Source organism: Petromyzon marinus, chromosome 72 (genome assembly GCF_048934315.1).
Source record: "Petromyzon marinus isolate PM22_M1 ecotype Great Lakes invasive population chromosome 72, UKy_Petmar_22M1.pri1.0, whole genome shotgun sequence".
In the NCBI taxonomy this organism is placed as follows: Eukaryota; Metazoa; Chordata; class Hyperoartia; order Petromyzontiformes; family Petromyzontidae; genus Petromyzon; species Petromyzon marinus.
Genome location: NC_133738.1, coordinates 8,194,770 through 8,209,774, shown reverse-complemented (window position 1 = coordinate 8,209,774; position 15,005 = coordinate 8,194,770). Strand labels below are relative to the sequence as shown.

The 15,005-nt window shown below is 43.3% G+C and overlaps 1 protein-coding gene across 4 annotated transcripts in view; it reads left to right on the top strand.

Moving 5' to 3' along the window:
* LOC116957340 (uncharacterized) overlaps window positions 1–15,005 on the top strand; it is a 39,853-nt gene that overhangs the window by 13,911 nt on the left and 10,937 nt on the right. For 2 of the 4 annotated variants that reach the window (XM_076055787.1, XM_076055785.1), the window contains exons 1-2: window positions 74–1,732; window positions 10,380–10,469. The gene's annotated coding sequence lies outside the window, so the exon portion shown is untranslated. Of the gene's footprint in view, window positions 1–73; window positions 1,733–7,131; window positions 7,156–10,379; window positions 10,470–15,005 lie in introns of those variants that run through there. The other 2 variants (XM_076055786.1, XM_076055788.1) reach the window with 2 other exon arrangements.

The window sequence follows — 15,005 nt, the reverse complement described above, 5'->3', positions numbered from 1 at the left end:
ACTTGACTTTTGGGCCACCCTTTATAATAACCCTATATGTCCTGACTTTTCAGCCATCCTTCATAATAACCTTATGTGCCATGACATTTTGACCAGTCTGTATCATAATGTTACGTGTCCTGACATTTTGGCCGCCCTGTATAAAAATCCTGTGTTATGACTTTTGGGCCACATAAAATAATCCTATTTGTCTTGACCTTTTGGCCACCCTGTCTAAAAACCCTATGGGTCCTCACTTTTGGGCCACCCTGTACAACAACTCCCTTGTGTGTCCTCACTTTTGGGCCACGCTGTAAAATAACCCTATGGGTCCTGACTTTTTGGCCACCCTGTTATAATCCTGCTTGTCCTGATGTTTTGGCGACCTTGTATAACAATAACCCTGTATCCTAACTTTTGCGCCAACTTGTATAACAACACCCATATGTCTCCTGACTTTTGTGCCACTCTGTTTTGTAATGCTGCGTGTCCTGACTTTTGGGCCATCCTGTATAACAATAACCCTTTGTGTCCTGATTTTTGGGCCACCCAATATAACCCCGTGTGTCCTGACTTTTGGGTCACTGTATAATGGTTATATTTGTGTCCTGACTTTTGGGTCACTCTGTATAATGGTTATATTTGTGTCCTGACTTTTGGGTCACTCTGTATAATGGTTATATTTGTCCTGACTTTTGGGCCACGCTGTACAACAATAACCCTGTGTGTTTTGTCTTTTGGGCCACTGTATAAGTGCCCGTTCAGCATCGCTGATGGGAGTGGATGCACCCAGAGCTCAGAGGCCACCCGGAGCACATTGAGGACTCAAGGGGAGGGTGTGTAGCCAGCGAACCGCACCCCATATACTCACAGGCTCCAGCTACGTGGCCACGCACAGACAGTTGGCACAGTAGGGGGCACGTGGTGCATCGGCCAGTCATCTCAGTCAACCCATGACACCTGGGTATATCCCGTGACCGCTTGCACGCGGGCATTTCATATTTCAAGTGACCTTAGCCTGGAACAATCGCCGTGTGACGTCACTGCCACTGAATGACGAATTGTGGTTGTTGGTGCTGATACTGATGATGGTTTAGATGATGTTGATGACGATGGCGCTGATGATGACCGTGTTGATGATTAAAGTGGTGTTGCTGATGATGGTGTTGATAATGATAGTGCTGAAGCTGATGGTGGTGCTTATGATGATAATGATGGTGCCGATGTTGATGCTTATGATAGTGGCGTCACACACAGTGCACACACACGCACACGCAATAATGTTCACGTTATTGTTGTAGCTGAGCTTATTCACCCAAGGGATACCTGTGCAACAGAGGAAGACATTTAAAAGGAATCTAAATCAACTTATACTCTAATCCCACTCCTCACCGTGCTCGCTCTCTCATTTACCACTCCATGTGACGTCATCATCGCGAGACGCCAACGGGTGTATACCTCGCTAGTGACGTCATGTCACCAATAAAATTATAATTTGGGCAAAGCCCTCGCAATCACTCCATATGAGGGCCTGCTTCATAAATGTTATTTTCCCATTAAATACGTCACGAGTTCATTGTATCAGATTCAGTGGCCGCTCCCAATCACTCAATGTCAGGGACTGGCTCATTAACATAATTTATTTAGTGAGGTGGAAAACTCGCTAAGTGACGTCATGTCCTCCACCGCTGCGCGAATCTGCGTGACATCACGAGATCCCGGAAAGCTGCTCGCCACTCAACTGACATCCGAGGTGAGAAGTTCACATCGTGGTCGTGGTTTTTGGTGGTGGTTTATTGAGGTGCAGTCTCGCTTCTTCGATTGTTCTCCTAGGGATCTCAATTGAGTGTAGCAGCGAGTATGGAATCGATGTCCAGGTAGGAACGTTACAAAGTGTGGCCTAGCCATGCTGGGCTTGCCTCCTGCCATCGCCTGATTATAGTTGCTTTCATTTTTGTTAATTTTTATTTGTCCTCACCCTGCTGACAACTTTAAAGCTATGTTTATTTTTTTCCATATTTCTCATATTTTGAGCTATATATCTCTTTCCGAAGCGACCTGCGCACAACGAAGTGGCTTGTCATCGTGTGGAAATTTACAACAACCAAATGCTCTAAACTCAAGTTTCTAAATTTAGAGGTGAAAAGCGGAGTTCAAATCCACGCGACCACGCAGAAAGAGAGACACGCAAACTCCAAATAAACACGGTGTCAGCGTCGGGATCCAACCCACAACCTCCTGTATACCGGGCGGTGTAGTGAAAATCTCGCCACCGTGGTGCACACTCGAGTGCTTTATCACACTGAGTCTAATAGGGTTTTTCCCCTTTTTTCTGGCAACAAAACTGAAACCTTTTTTTTACAAGGATTCATGTCTGCATTAACCACAATACTTGCAGTCAAAATGCAAACAAGAAACACTGATAATATATGCATTGCCCTTGAAACTGATTGGCCCACACCAGAGACCGCTAGAGCCTAGTCTCATTCTAGATTTGAAGTTTTCGTGACTGCAATGATCTATACTCTGGTTCTTTCGGTAAAGTCACGTAGGTAAAAATGAAATAAAGTTAAAATAAAACAAAAATTGAAAACAACTAAATCAAATAACGACGTTTCGGAGGCAACACAAGCTTCCGTCATCAGGTGTAACTAGCACAGTAAAATTACTGGAGAGAGCTATTTGTGGCGTCATCTGGTCTAGCACTAATTGAGAATAGGCTCGAAAGAAAGCTGTCTCTGGTGTGGACCAATCAATTTCAAGGACATTGCATATATTATGAGAGTGTGGTTTTTGTTTGCATTTTGACTGCAAGTATTGTGGTTAATGCAGACATGAATCCTCGTAAAAAAAAGGTTTCAGTTTTGTTGCCAGAAAAAAGGGGAGAAACCCTATTATGTTTTGGTACTGGCAAAGGAGGTCCAATGACACACCGAGTCTATTTACTTAAGTTCAGGAGCGTCCTGCCGAGTTGGTTTGACAGCTGGGGGGAGGGGCTATACTTATTCGCGTATTCCCGATTGAGTAACCTGGAGGCATTTGTTCAGCATTGCAATATTTTGACGATACCAGTCCAGAAGTTTATTTCCCGAGTGAAGTGCATTGGACTAAGAAGCTTATTTTCAAGGGCGACTCATCCGGCAGACATCAAAGCATTGAATAATTATGCTCACTCACTGCCCCACTCACCCACTCAAATCAGAAGTGAATTTCACGAGTAACATCCATTAAGCTTAGACGCTATTTTTAAGGGTGACTTGGCATTCCAAAATTACAGGTTTACAAAACAAACTTAATAGCAATTATTCTATAAAATTACATTCCCACGCAAACTTGAGTGATTTTGATAATATAGTCAGTTTAAATGAGGTTATAGATGGTAGAATTGAGACGTCAAAAGATGATACGTGGTTCCAAACATTTGGGCAGTGACATCTGTGAAACTGTTAACAGACAATCAGTCATACAGGGACCCAAAGATTCACACAGAGACCCAAAGAATCGCAGAGACCCAAATAATCGCACAGAGACCTACAGACTCACATGGACAATCAGATGCACGTCGCAGATTTTTCGGATTGTCCAATGGTTTAATAACAAGTCAAATAAAGAGCAAATCTATGGAAAAAATTGCCTTGTAAATAAAAATGTGGTTAATACAGACTTTATGTTTGTGGTCAAATATACCACAACAATGTGTGGTTAATGCAGACTTACAGTGAGGGAAAAACGTATTTGATCCCCTGCTGATTTTGTACGTTTGCCCACTGACAAAGAAGTGATCAGTCTATAATTTTGATGGTAGGTTTATTTGAACAGTGAGAGACAGAATAACAACAAAAAAATCCGGAAAAAACACATGTCAAAAATGTTATAAATTGATTTGCATTTTAATGAGGGAAATAAGTTCATAATAAAGGTTTTTGGGTTAGATCGCGTGTTAAACTGAGGGAAATAAGTATTTGACCCCCTCTCAATCAGAAAGATTTCTGGCTCCCAGGTGTCGTTTACACAGGTAACGAGCTGAGATTAGGAGCACACTCTTAAAGGGAGTGCTCCAAGTCTCAGCTTGTTACCTGTATAAAAGACACCTGTCCACAGAAGCAATCAATCAGATTACAAACTCTCCACCATGGCCAAGACCAAAGAGCTCTCCAAGGATGTCAGGGACAAGATTGTAGACCTACACAAGGCTGGAATGGGCTACATGACCATTGCTAAGCTGCTTGGCGAGAAGGTGACAACAGTTGGTGCGATTATTCGCAAATGGAAGAAACACAAAAGAACTGTCAATCTCCCTCCGCCTGGAGCTCCATGCAAAATCTCACCTCGTGGAGTTGCAATGATCATGAGAATGGTGAGGAATCAGCCCAGAACTACACGGGAGGATCTTGTCAATGATCTCAAGGCAGCTGGGACCATAGTCACCAAGAAAACAATTGGTAACACACTACGCCGTGAAGGACTGAAATTCTGCAGCGCCCACAAGGTCCCCCTGCTCAAGAAAGCACATATACATGCCCGTCTGAAGGTTGCCAATGAACATCTGAGGATAATTTGGTGAAAGTGTTGTGGTCAGATGAGACCAAAATGGAGCTCTTTGGCATCAACTCAACTCGCCGTATTTGGAGGAGGAGGAATGCTGCCTATGACCCCAAGAACACCATCCCCACCGTCAAACATGGAGGTGGAAACATTATGCTTTGGGGGTGTTTTTCTGCTAAGGGGGCACCGCATCAAAGGGACAATGGATGGGGCCATGTACCGTCAAATCTTGGGTGAGAACCTCCTTCCCTCAGCCAGGGCATTGAAAATGGGTGTGGATAGGTATTCCAGCATGACAATGACCCAAAAAACGCGGCCAAGGCAACAAAGGAGTCGCTCAAGAAGAAGCACATTAAGGTCCTGGAGTGGCCTAGCCAGTCTCCAGACCTTAATCCCATAGAGAATCTGTGGAGGGAGCTGAAGGTTCGAGTTGCCAAACGGCAGCCTCAAAACCTTAATGACTTGGAGAAGATCTGCAAAGAGGAGTGGGACAAAATCCCTCCTGAGATGTGTGCAAACCTGGTGGCCAACTACAAGAAACGTCTGACCTCTGTGATTGCCAACAAGGGTTTTGCCACCAAGTACTAAGTGATGTTTTGCAGAGGGGTCAAATACTTATTTTCCTCATTAAAATGCAAATCAATTCATAACATTTTTGACATGCGTTTTTCTGGATTTTATTGTTATTCTTTCTCTCACTGTTCAAATAAACCTACCATTAAAATTATAGACTGATAATTTCTTTGTCAGTGGGCAAACGTACAAAATCAGCAGGGGATCAAATACTTTGTTCCCTCACTGTAATGCTGCCTTGCAATAGGTATCTGTTTGCAAATTGGACTATGTACTTTATTCATTTCTATTTTATTTTCGTGAATTGCTTTCCTTTTGGTAAAGTTACGTAGTTAGAAATAAAACAAATCACGACGTTTCGATCGCAACACAAGCGGTCGTCATCAGGCAAAGGAGTCAGCCTTTAAAGGCAGACTGTTTATAAAGGTTTGGGGATGGGCGTAGCCCAAGTGTATCAACAGCACCAGGAGCATGGGCGGTGCACGAGCGCCATTCCAGCAACAATGCCAATGCAGCAACAATGCCAATGTAGCAACAATGCAAATGCAGCAACAATGCCAATGCAGCAACACTGCCAATGCAGCAGCAATGCCAATGCAGCAGCAGATATGATGGAACAACCATAAACAGTAAAGATTTTACCTGTTTAATAACATCCTTCCAATGTTTCGATTTAAAGCTTTCATGACTGCAAGGATTCATCTTCTTTGGTTCTTTCGGTAAAGTCACTTAGAATGAGAATAAAATAATAAAATAAAACAATAAAATTCTCACGACGTTTCGGCCACAATACAAGTGGCCACATACTTCACCTGGAATGGAACTTTCTACAAACAGACTGAGGGCACCCCAATGGGCTCCCCCCTGTCTCCGGTTGTAGCCAACGTTTTCATGGAAAAATTTGAAACTGACGCCATCCAGACTGCCACTCTACGCCCGACCTTATGGAAGAGGTACGTGGATGACACTTTTGTCATCTGGCCACATGGCCAGCCTGCTCTAGACCAATTTCGGGACCACATCAATTCCATACACCCAGCCATCAGATTTACCATAGAGGTGGAAAAAGATGGCAAGCTACCCTTTTTGGATGTCTTAATTAAAAGGAGACCTGATGGCTCAATGAGCCACTCTGTCTACAGGAAAGCTACCCATACAGATGCTTACTTGAAACCGGATTCCCACCACCATTCATCCCAGAAGAACTCCCTCATCAAGACTCTATACCATAGAGCCCAATGCATTTCCGACTAGGAACACATTACCAGTGACCTCAAACACATACACCAGGCACTCAGGGCTAATGGTTACTTCGACTACACAATCCGTAAAGCCATCACTCCAGTCATGAAGAAGGATCCTCTTGTGGAGCCACTCAAAACCATCACCTTACCCTACATTGCAGGGGTCACTAAAAAAATCTCCAAAATCCTGAATAAACACAAGATCCAGGTCCAATTCAACACAGTACATAAAATCCGTGATCTGGTTCCATCTGTAAAAGATGCTGTTCCAGACATATAGTACCCGGGCGTTTACAAACTAAAGTGCCTCTGTGGTAGTAGCTACATTGGAGAAACCAAATGATATATCTCGGACCGCATCCGCGAACATAAAGCAGACTTGAAACACAGTAGAACGAACTCCTCTGCCGTGGCAGATCACTGTTATAATTCAGTGGGCTCACATGACATTGACTTCTCCAAGACGGAGGTTCTTTGCAAACCAACCGGCTACCATGAGAGATTCGTTCACGAGGCCATTCATATATACAAGCACAGAGACAATTTCAACCGAGAAGATGGATTCTGGCTTAGTAACCATTGGAAAGATGTTTTAAACCATTTCCGTTCTTAATTAATTGTATTTTACGATGACCTTCAGACCACAGCTCTTTCGCTGGCATTGACTCTTAATACCTCTCACACCACGGTTAATGGTATGGTTTATAACATGATTATGACAGCGCCTTGCAGCTGTTTCTCTCCTCTGTTCTGACCATGATGGACTCGTCCGTCTGAATGGGGCTCGTAGCAGTCCGTGGTGCTGATGTGGAGGGTAAGAATCCACCCATTTTTTCGCCATATAGCATCGTGATATATAACGACTTATTGTTGGTAGCTCAGCTGATTGGAGAATATATAGAGTTTATTGATAACATTGAGGTATATTCTTAGTTTTTTCGGTAAAGTCACGTTGAAGAGAAACAACAAAATAATAAAATATATATAAAACAATATATATACATTGTATTATTTTGTTGTTTCTCTTCAACGTGACTTTACCGAAAAAACTAAGAATATGAATTACTGCAGTCATGAAAGCTTTAAATCAAAACATTGAGGTAGTTTATATTTTAGTTTTTTATCTACTGTATGATAGTTGAGTTGTTGCAGCCCCTTTGGCGTCCATGTACGAGGTGCCTCTGTGGATGTGTAGGCTTTGACTTTAACATAGCTATTTCTGTGACCAGTCACAAGCTAATCCCTCAACTGTTTCAATGCTAAATTCTCCTGTTTGATATGTAAACCCCTTTGTAAGGTGCCTCACTTCTCTCAACCAGCTTAAAAGACGCTGTGAATCTTAGCAGCGTTCATTGTAGCTCTGTCGTCCCGACAGGTTTGTTCCTTTCACCTGAAGAAGGCCACTTGTGTTGTGGCCGAAACGTCGTGATGATTTTATTGTTTTATTTTATTATTTTATTCTCATTCTACGTGACTTTACCGAAAGAACCAAAGAAGATTAATCCTTCCAATGATGGCTTAATTTGTATCCATGGCTATGTTTATATATCTGGATGGCTTTATGAACAAACCTTTGATAGTAGCCCGAAGGTTTGCAGAGTACCTTGGTCTCGGAAAAAAACAATATCATGCGAGCCCACAGCATTATAACAATGGTCAGCCACGGCAGAGATATTGGTTCTGCCGTGTTCGCGAACACAAGGCAGATCTGAAACACGGCAGAACATTTTACGAGTGGTGAACCCAGAATATTGTGATTGGTAACATTTGCACGCGTGGACAAAACCTTTGTGGCGTATGGCGGCTGTTGTGTGCGGTAATGTAACCTATAGCGTCCTGCACTACGAACCAGGCAACACGAGCTCGATTCCTACTCACTGCCACCAACACCAGTGACTATCTGAATCAGACTTGGGGCTCCCTAGATCGACTTATCCTCAAATGAGCGCGCTGTGCAGTGTGTAAACATCGCCACTGGGAAAACAAAAGCGGTCGGGTAAGGTGCTGGCCAGACACCCATTCTTGAACTTATTGTTAAGGCTATATTGGTCGTCTTTGTTGCGGGTAACTGTGTATGTGTGTGCATTGGAATATGCTCATGTGTGTTAATATATTTTATTTGACTGCAAGTGTAAGTTAACACTTAACCTTGTGTTTTTTATTTGCATTTTTAGCTTCTGTTAGTATTACTGCTTTTGTAGAGCGTGTTTTGGGAGTGTGTTAACGTGCTGGGTAGCTAACACACGGGTTTGTTTATTTTAACGTGTGTATGTGTATATGTATTTGTTGCTTTTGCTATGCCTTAAATATTCCAGGAAGTAACCACACTCTTGTCAGTGGTTGGCTGGTGCACCATCTTGTGATAAAGTGTCAACACAGAATATTGTGATTGGTGACATTTGTATGGCTTGGGTAACCCAGAGTCTAAGAGCAGTTTTAGTGCCGGGCATAATGGACTTCCAAAGGAAGGTACTGAGGGAGGGTGGTGATTTTACACAGGTTAAAATACGGAACATTATTACAACAACATGGACTGAACGATGATCTCTGCTGGATTGGATGAAGATCTAACGTAATAGAGGTTTTTGGGTTAGATCGCGTAAATATGTAAATGTGTCGTTAAAACACGCCACCACCCGACACAGCCAACTAGAAAGGGTTGTCACGTAAACAGAACATGCCAATTTGTCACCCTTCTGCTTAGTGCCGAAGGGTGGTCAACACATCTACGCCTCTATATAAGGAACAAAACAGTAAGACTTCTCCACAAATGTGGCTGTCGCCTGATGAAGCTAGTTGTAATTATTGGAGAAACGTCGTCCTCAGTTTGTAAACGTTGTGGCTTGGCTCTCCAACACACAGATGTGCTGTACTAGTGATGAATTGGCATGTTCTGTTTGCGTGACGACCCTTACTAGTTGGCTATTTCGGGTGGTGGCGGGTTTTAACGACACATATTTACACGATCTAACCCAAAAACCTCTTATGGATGATATCTGTCGCGAAAGCCTACGTGTTAAACTGAAGATCTAACATTCGACCACACTAATTACCAGATAATGAATATTCAGCTTGCTAGTCCTGCAGAGAAGAAGCTTGCAAACCTCATTGTGGTTTCAGGCCAGGGCAGTTCTGCGCAAATGTCATACAGTGGACCCTTGAATATCACGGGTTTATTTTTTGCCATTTCGACCTATCACGGGCAACCTCTTTGCAAGTGCTGTTCGCAAGTAGCACCTATAAAGGTCGGCACGGCACACAAAGGGGATAGGTTACCAGCACCATTCCCGGCCGCCTTTGTCTGGGTGATGTTTACACAACACACCAGGTACTTCTAGATTTGAAGTTTTCGTGACTGCAAGGATCCATACTCTTTGGTTCTTTCGGTAAAGTGACGCAGATGAAAAATAAAAATAATAATAATGAAAATAATAAAATGAAAATAACGGAATTAAATCATGACGTTTCGGGCGCAACACAAGCATCCGTCATGACGTGACTTTACCGAAAGAACCAAAGAGTACACCAGGTACTTATTTGAGGTTGAGTCGACCTGGGAAGGCTCAGGGCCAATTCAGATAATCGTCATGGTTTTGGGCGTGAGTGGAAATTGAACTCGGGTCGCTGGGTTCATAGCGCAGCACGCGAAGCACAACCACTCCCCACTCACGCACACACATCGTCATCATTGTAAGTAGAGTATTGATTCAGTATTTATAATCCTATTTATTGTATTGGAATGCTTTTTCTATAGAGTTTCTACTTGTTTATTTCAATTGTTTTGTTTTTAGTTTAGTTGGCATGCTAAATAGTACTTATTTCAATTGTGATGCATATTTTTGGTTGCCGTTTATCTAACCCCATTGTTTAGGTAAGGCTTAAGTATTGAATATCGCCGTTTTGGCTTTCTTGGCACGTCTCTTGATGTAATCAAGGCCTAAGGACCATGAAGAGACTTCAGCTTTTGGTTGTTCATTGTTTTCGCTATCTCTGCCTCTCTGCTCACATTCATTAAGGATTTTTGTGATTTTTGGGCAGGCCCGGCAAATGCTGCGTGACAAGGATTCAGAGCCGCTTCCTGTTCAAGTTGGCGTGTGACAGGAATTCCTTCTGGCCACATACATTACGGTAAGTCCCCGGGTAGCGGAAGACCCGACTTACGGAAATCAAACCTTATGGAAATGCTCCCATAAATCATGTAAAAAATCAACATGCGGAAATGTTCGCCTTAGTTACTTAGCACAAGTAGTCCAGCGCGGTGAGGTTGTAGATGAATACCGCTGAGCGAGGCGTAAGGCAGGCAGCATCTTCCCCAAGGCGGTGGTGTATAGCCGCTCTGCACTCTCAGGCATGCTGTTACATTGTTACCGTGCGTATACTGTTCCCGCCACATCGTCTCGTCACGTTCAGTGTCATATCACCCTTAATTGCATTGCAATAATGACTGGAAAAGATGAAGGTAAATATAATTGTTTTGTAGCATTACCTATTTAATTTTTTTTGTAGCATTATGTGATTTTGGTTTTCTGTGCTTAGAACTATCTTGTTTTTCCCATGTTTCTCTTTATAGTTTTGATTTGAAGTTCATTTCATAAGTTATTTACGTTATGTACTTTATTTAACACAATTGCATTTCGATTGCTTATGGCCTCGGCCAACAGCAATCGGAGAGGTCCAGGCCTAGCCTATTGCCTGGTAATCGAATATTCAGAAGTGACTGTTTTCTGTTAATTAATATTAGAATGTCTCATGGTGTTCATAAATAATTTGATAAGTATATATTCCATTAGTTTAATTATGGGTAGTGTTAGGATAGATATTCGATTAAATGAAAGAATATAGGAAGTGCAGAACGTATGTACAGCAATACGATACAGGTCGCGATAGAAAATGGACTATAGCGCGATACAGTACTGAGAGAAAATGAACGAGTAATTGGGTACGGGCGACACAACTATTTCCGCCTATGGGATTTTGTCTTGATTTTGGGAGAAAATTGTTCAGTTTACAACATGGGAAATTCGGGTTACGGATCATTCCCAGGAACCTAACCCTTCCATAACCTGGGGACTGTACATTAAGATAGCATCTTCAATAGGTACATAGTTTTGAGAACCTCACAATGGCCCTGCAAAAATGCATTCGGTACAGTTACAATGAGAGGCTGATCGATGGCTGGTTATAGTTCAGGGATCGTTTCCTGCTGGTCAACCATGTTATGTATGCCGATGGTTTGGTAATGGCTATTCAATGCGATGGAGTTAAGGACTCTTGTTCTCTACCTGGAGAATTTAATCATGAGGAGCCTTACATATGTTCCAAAAAAATAAAGGACCTGCCAGGGTATTTCATGTCATCCAACATTCCGCCTGCTCGCCTCTTAATGAGTAATGAGACAGTTTTACAGGTGGTTGAGGAGCTCCCATATTTGGTTAATGTGTCCACAACCAGCTCTGGTTTGGCAGCTAAAGTCTTAATTCAAATTAGTTGATCAACATTCTTTAATTAGACTGTCTAACATGGAGAGGAAGCTGCCTGGACCGCTGCTCCATACAAATTACTGACTCCTTTAAAGAACCATTTGTGCTGGCTTATACACTTTAGGTTTGCCTGCCTATGATTCATCATCTATTGAGCCAGACTTGATGGTATTCAAAGCTTACAAATCCCTGAGATATCCGTACAGAATATAATCAGTGAGCCTCTTTGGCAGGCGAGGCTGCATTCATTGGTCATGAATCCTGCATGCTCAGAGACTGCACGCTCAAGCAGCGTAAGTTAGTTCTAATACGAGGGACTAATCAGGCATGGCATGGGCTAGAGAAGAGATTGGAAGATGTGGAGGTGATCAGACTTGCCGATGACTGGTACCAGGAGTGTGAAGATCGGCCTCTGTGGAGCAGGCCCGCGAAGGATGCTGCAGGGTAGTTGGAGGCATTCGTCCTGCAACAACATCAATGGGTGGAGTGCTGGGTGGCTAAAATGCAGCTAGTTGGCACAATGTGTAGCACAGGTGGTGCATCTGCCAGTCGTCTCAGTCATTCCTTGACACCTGAATCATTCCCATGACCTACTGGCAAGTGCTCCACACTTACATGGCATCAATTCGCACCAATCATGGCATGACCACTGTGATGATGTTACTACCAATTAGTGGTGAATGGTGGCTGTTTTCTTTATGTAATCTGTTAATGATCCATGTGAAACATATCTGTATGTAAGAGTGTATCTACATGGGGAGTGGAGGCACATGTGTTCGTCCACTGCATTATGGAGCCAACATTCAGTTGTATTATTGCTAACAGCAAACGTGATTGATAAGTGATAGCTTAACTTATTGTAGGCCTCTGCTGGATTGATTGTTCCTAGGTTAAGTACTTGGTGAAGAGTATAAGCATTTGTACTGAGCAGAGAAAGGGAGCCAGGCATGGTTCTAGCCACAACACCACCTTTTACAAATATTACAAACATGTTTATTACAAACATGTTTGTGTGCAGAGAACAACTCTGCTTCATTGTTTACTATTATCAAACTAATTATATTATTTTATTGTTTCCCTTCAACGTGACTTTACCGAAAGAGCTAAGAATATGAATTACTGCAGTCACGAAAACTTTAAATCAAAATTTAAATTTACATGATTAAGTTGCAAAATATTTCCTTTTTTTGGTGCGTTTTTATGACGCTGCGACGGTGTACTGCCAGTCTGTGCTGTGGACTGCTGCCTGCTGATTCATTAACATCAGTGTACTGCCACTATCTACACTGTTAATTTTGCTTTTGCCCATTATGAGTGTATGCCAGTCTATAATCTGTTGCCTGCTTCTTTACCTCACTAAGTGTACTGCCAGCCTTTTATTTCGACTGTATCCTGCTTTTTCAGCTGCTGCCTGTATTGCCAGCATTTTATGTCCACTGTAGCAATGCTTATGTCATTGAGTCGGTGTACTGGCAGTCTATAATCTATACTGTAGCCTGCTTCTCAACTTACCTGTGCGTACTGCTGCTATTTAATGTACACTTATTTCAGATTATTTCTACTATGCATTTCTATTGTTTCGATTGCTCACGTCCCGCAATTTACTCATACGTACTATTGCGATGCTGATAGCTGTGCCATCATCGGGGATTGCTGTGCACGTCCATGTGTGTGTGTGTGAGTCGATGTGTGCGTTTCAGTCCATATGTGTGTGCGTGTAGGTCCGTGCGTCTGTGTGTAAGTCCATGTGTGTGTCTGTCTTTTTCGAACCGACAACGCCCGATGTGTGTGTGTGTACGTCGATGTGTTTGTGTGTTCGTCCAAGTGCGTGTGTCAGTCCATGTGTGTGTATCAGTCGCTTGTGTGTGTTAGTCGATGTGTGTGCATGGCTCCATGTCAGTGTGTAAGTCAATGTGCGTTTGTGTGTGTATGTGTGTCATACATATGGATGTACACACACACACATTGACTGTATGTGTCAGTCCATATGTGTGTGTAAGTCTATACATGTGTGCGTGTCACTCGATGTGTGTGTGTAAGTCAATGTGTGTGAGTTGATATGTGTGTGTGTAACTCCATGTGTGTGTATATCTAAAGTATTTTGTCTGTGTGTGAGTCCATATGTCTACGTGTGTGTACGGCAATGTGTGTGTCAGTCTATGTATGTATGTGTGTGTGAGTCTATGTAGGTGTGTGTGTGTCAGTCCATGTGCATGTGTGTTAGTCGCTGTGTGTGTGTGGCTCCATGTTAGTCAGTGTTTAGTCCATTTCTTTGCGTGCCTGTAGGTCCATGTGTGCGTGTTAGTCCATGTGTGTGCTTTATTTACCTGCTCAAGGCCTATGATACCATCAGTAGGCCTGGGCTCTGGCTTGCTCTTCGTACTTTCGGAGTCCCTGACCCTCTGCTCATGATTCTTAAGGACCGTCATGATGGTGAGCGGCCCCACGTCCAACTACGTGGCTGTGAGTCAGAGCCATTCCCTCTACACCTTGGGGTGCAACGGGGATGTCCTCTTCCTCCCACATTCTTTTATATATATATTTGGACCACGTAGTTCATTAAGCCTTCAATGCCTGTACCGGAACAATTTCCATCTGGTACAGATACAATGGGAGGCTGATCGATGCCCTGGTGCGGTCAAGGGATGGCTCCCTATTGGTCAACCACGTTATGTATGCCGATGATCTGGTAATTAATGCTCACTCAGAAGAAGAGTTGGACGTGCAGCTGCTAAACCTGGAGCTTGCCACTAAGAGGTGGGGCCTTCCCATCAGCCCCACGAAAACTAAGCACCTGCCTGCATATTTTGTACCATCGGACAATCCACCCCCACAACTCACAATTGGTGATGGGGCAGTTGTGGAGAGAGTGCAGAGTTTCCCATACTTGGCCAGTGTGCTCATGCCCGGCTCTGGTTTAATACCAGAGGTCTCACTCCGAATCAGTCGAGAGGCATTATGTTTTCATCGGCTCCGTAACACTGTATGGAAGCTACCTGGTCTCTCGCTCCGCACGAAGCTCCAGGTCTTCTCGCCCACGGTCATTCCCTCCCTTCTCTACGCTTGCGAAACTTGCACCCCCCTAATGCAACATCTTCGCCGGTTAGAAACATTTAGGTTGGCCTGCCTTCGATCCATCCTGGGTTTCACCAGGCTGGATTGTGTGATGAGCTCACAAATCCTT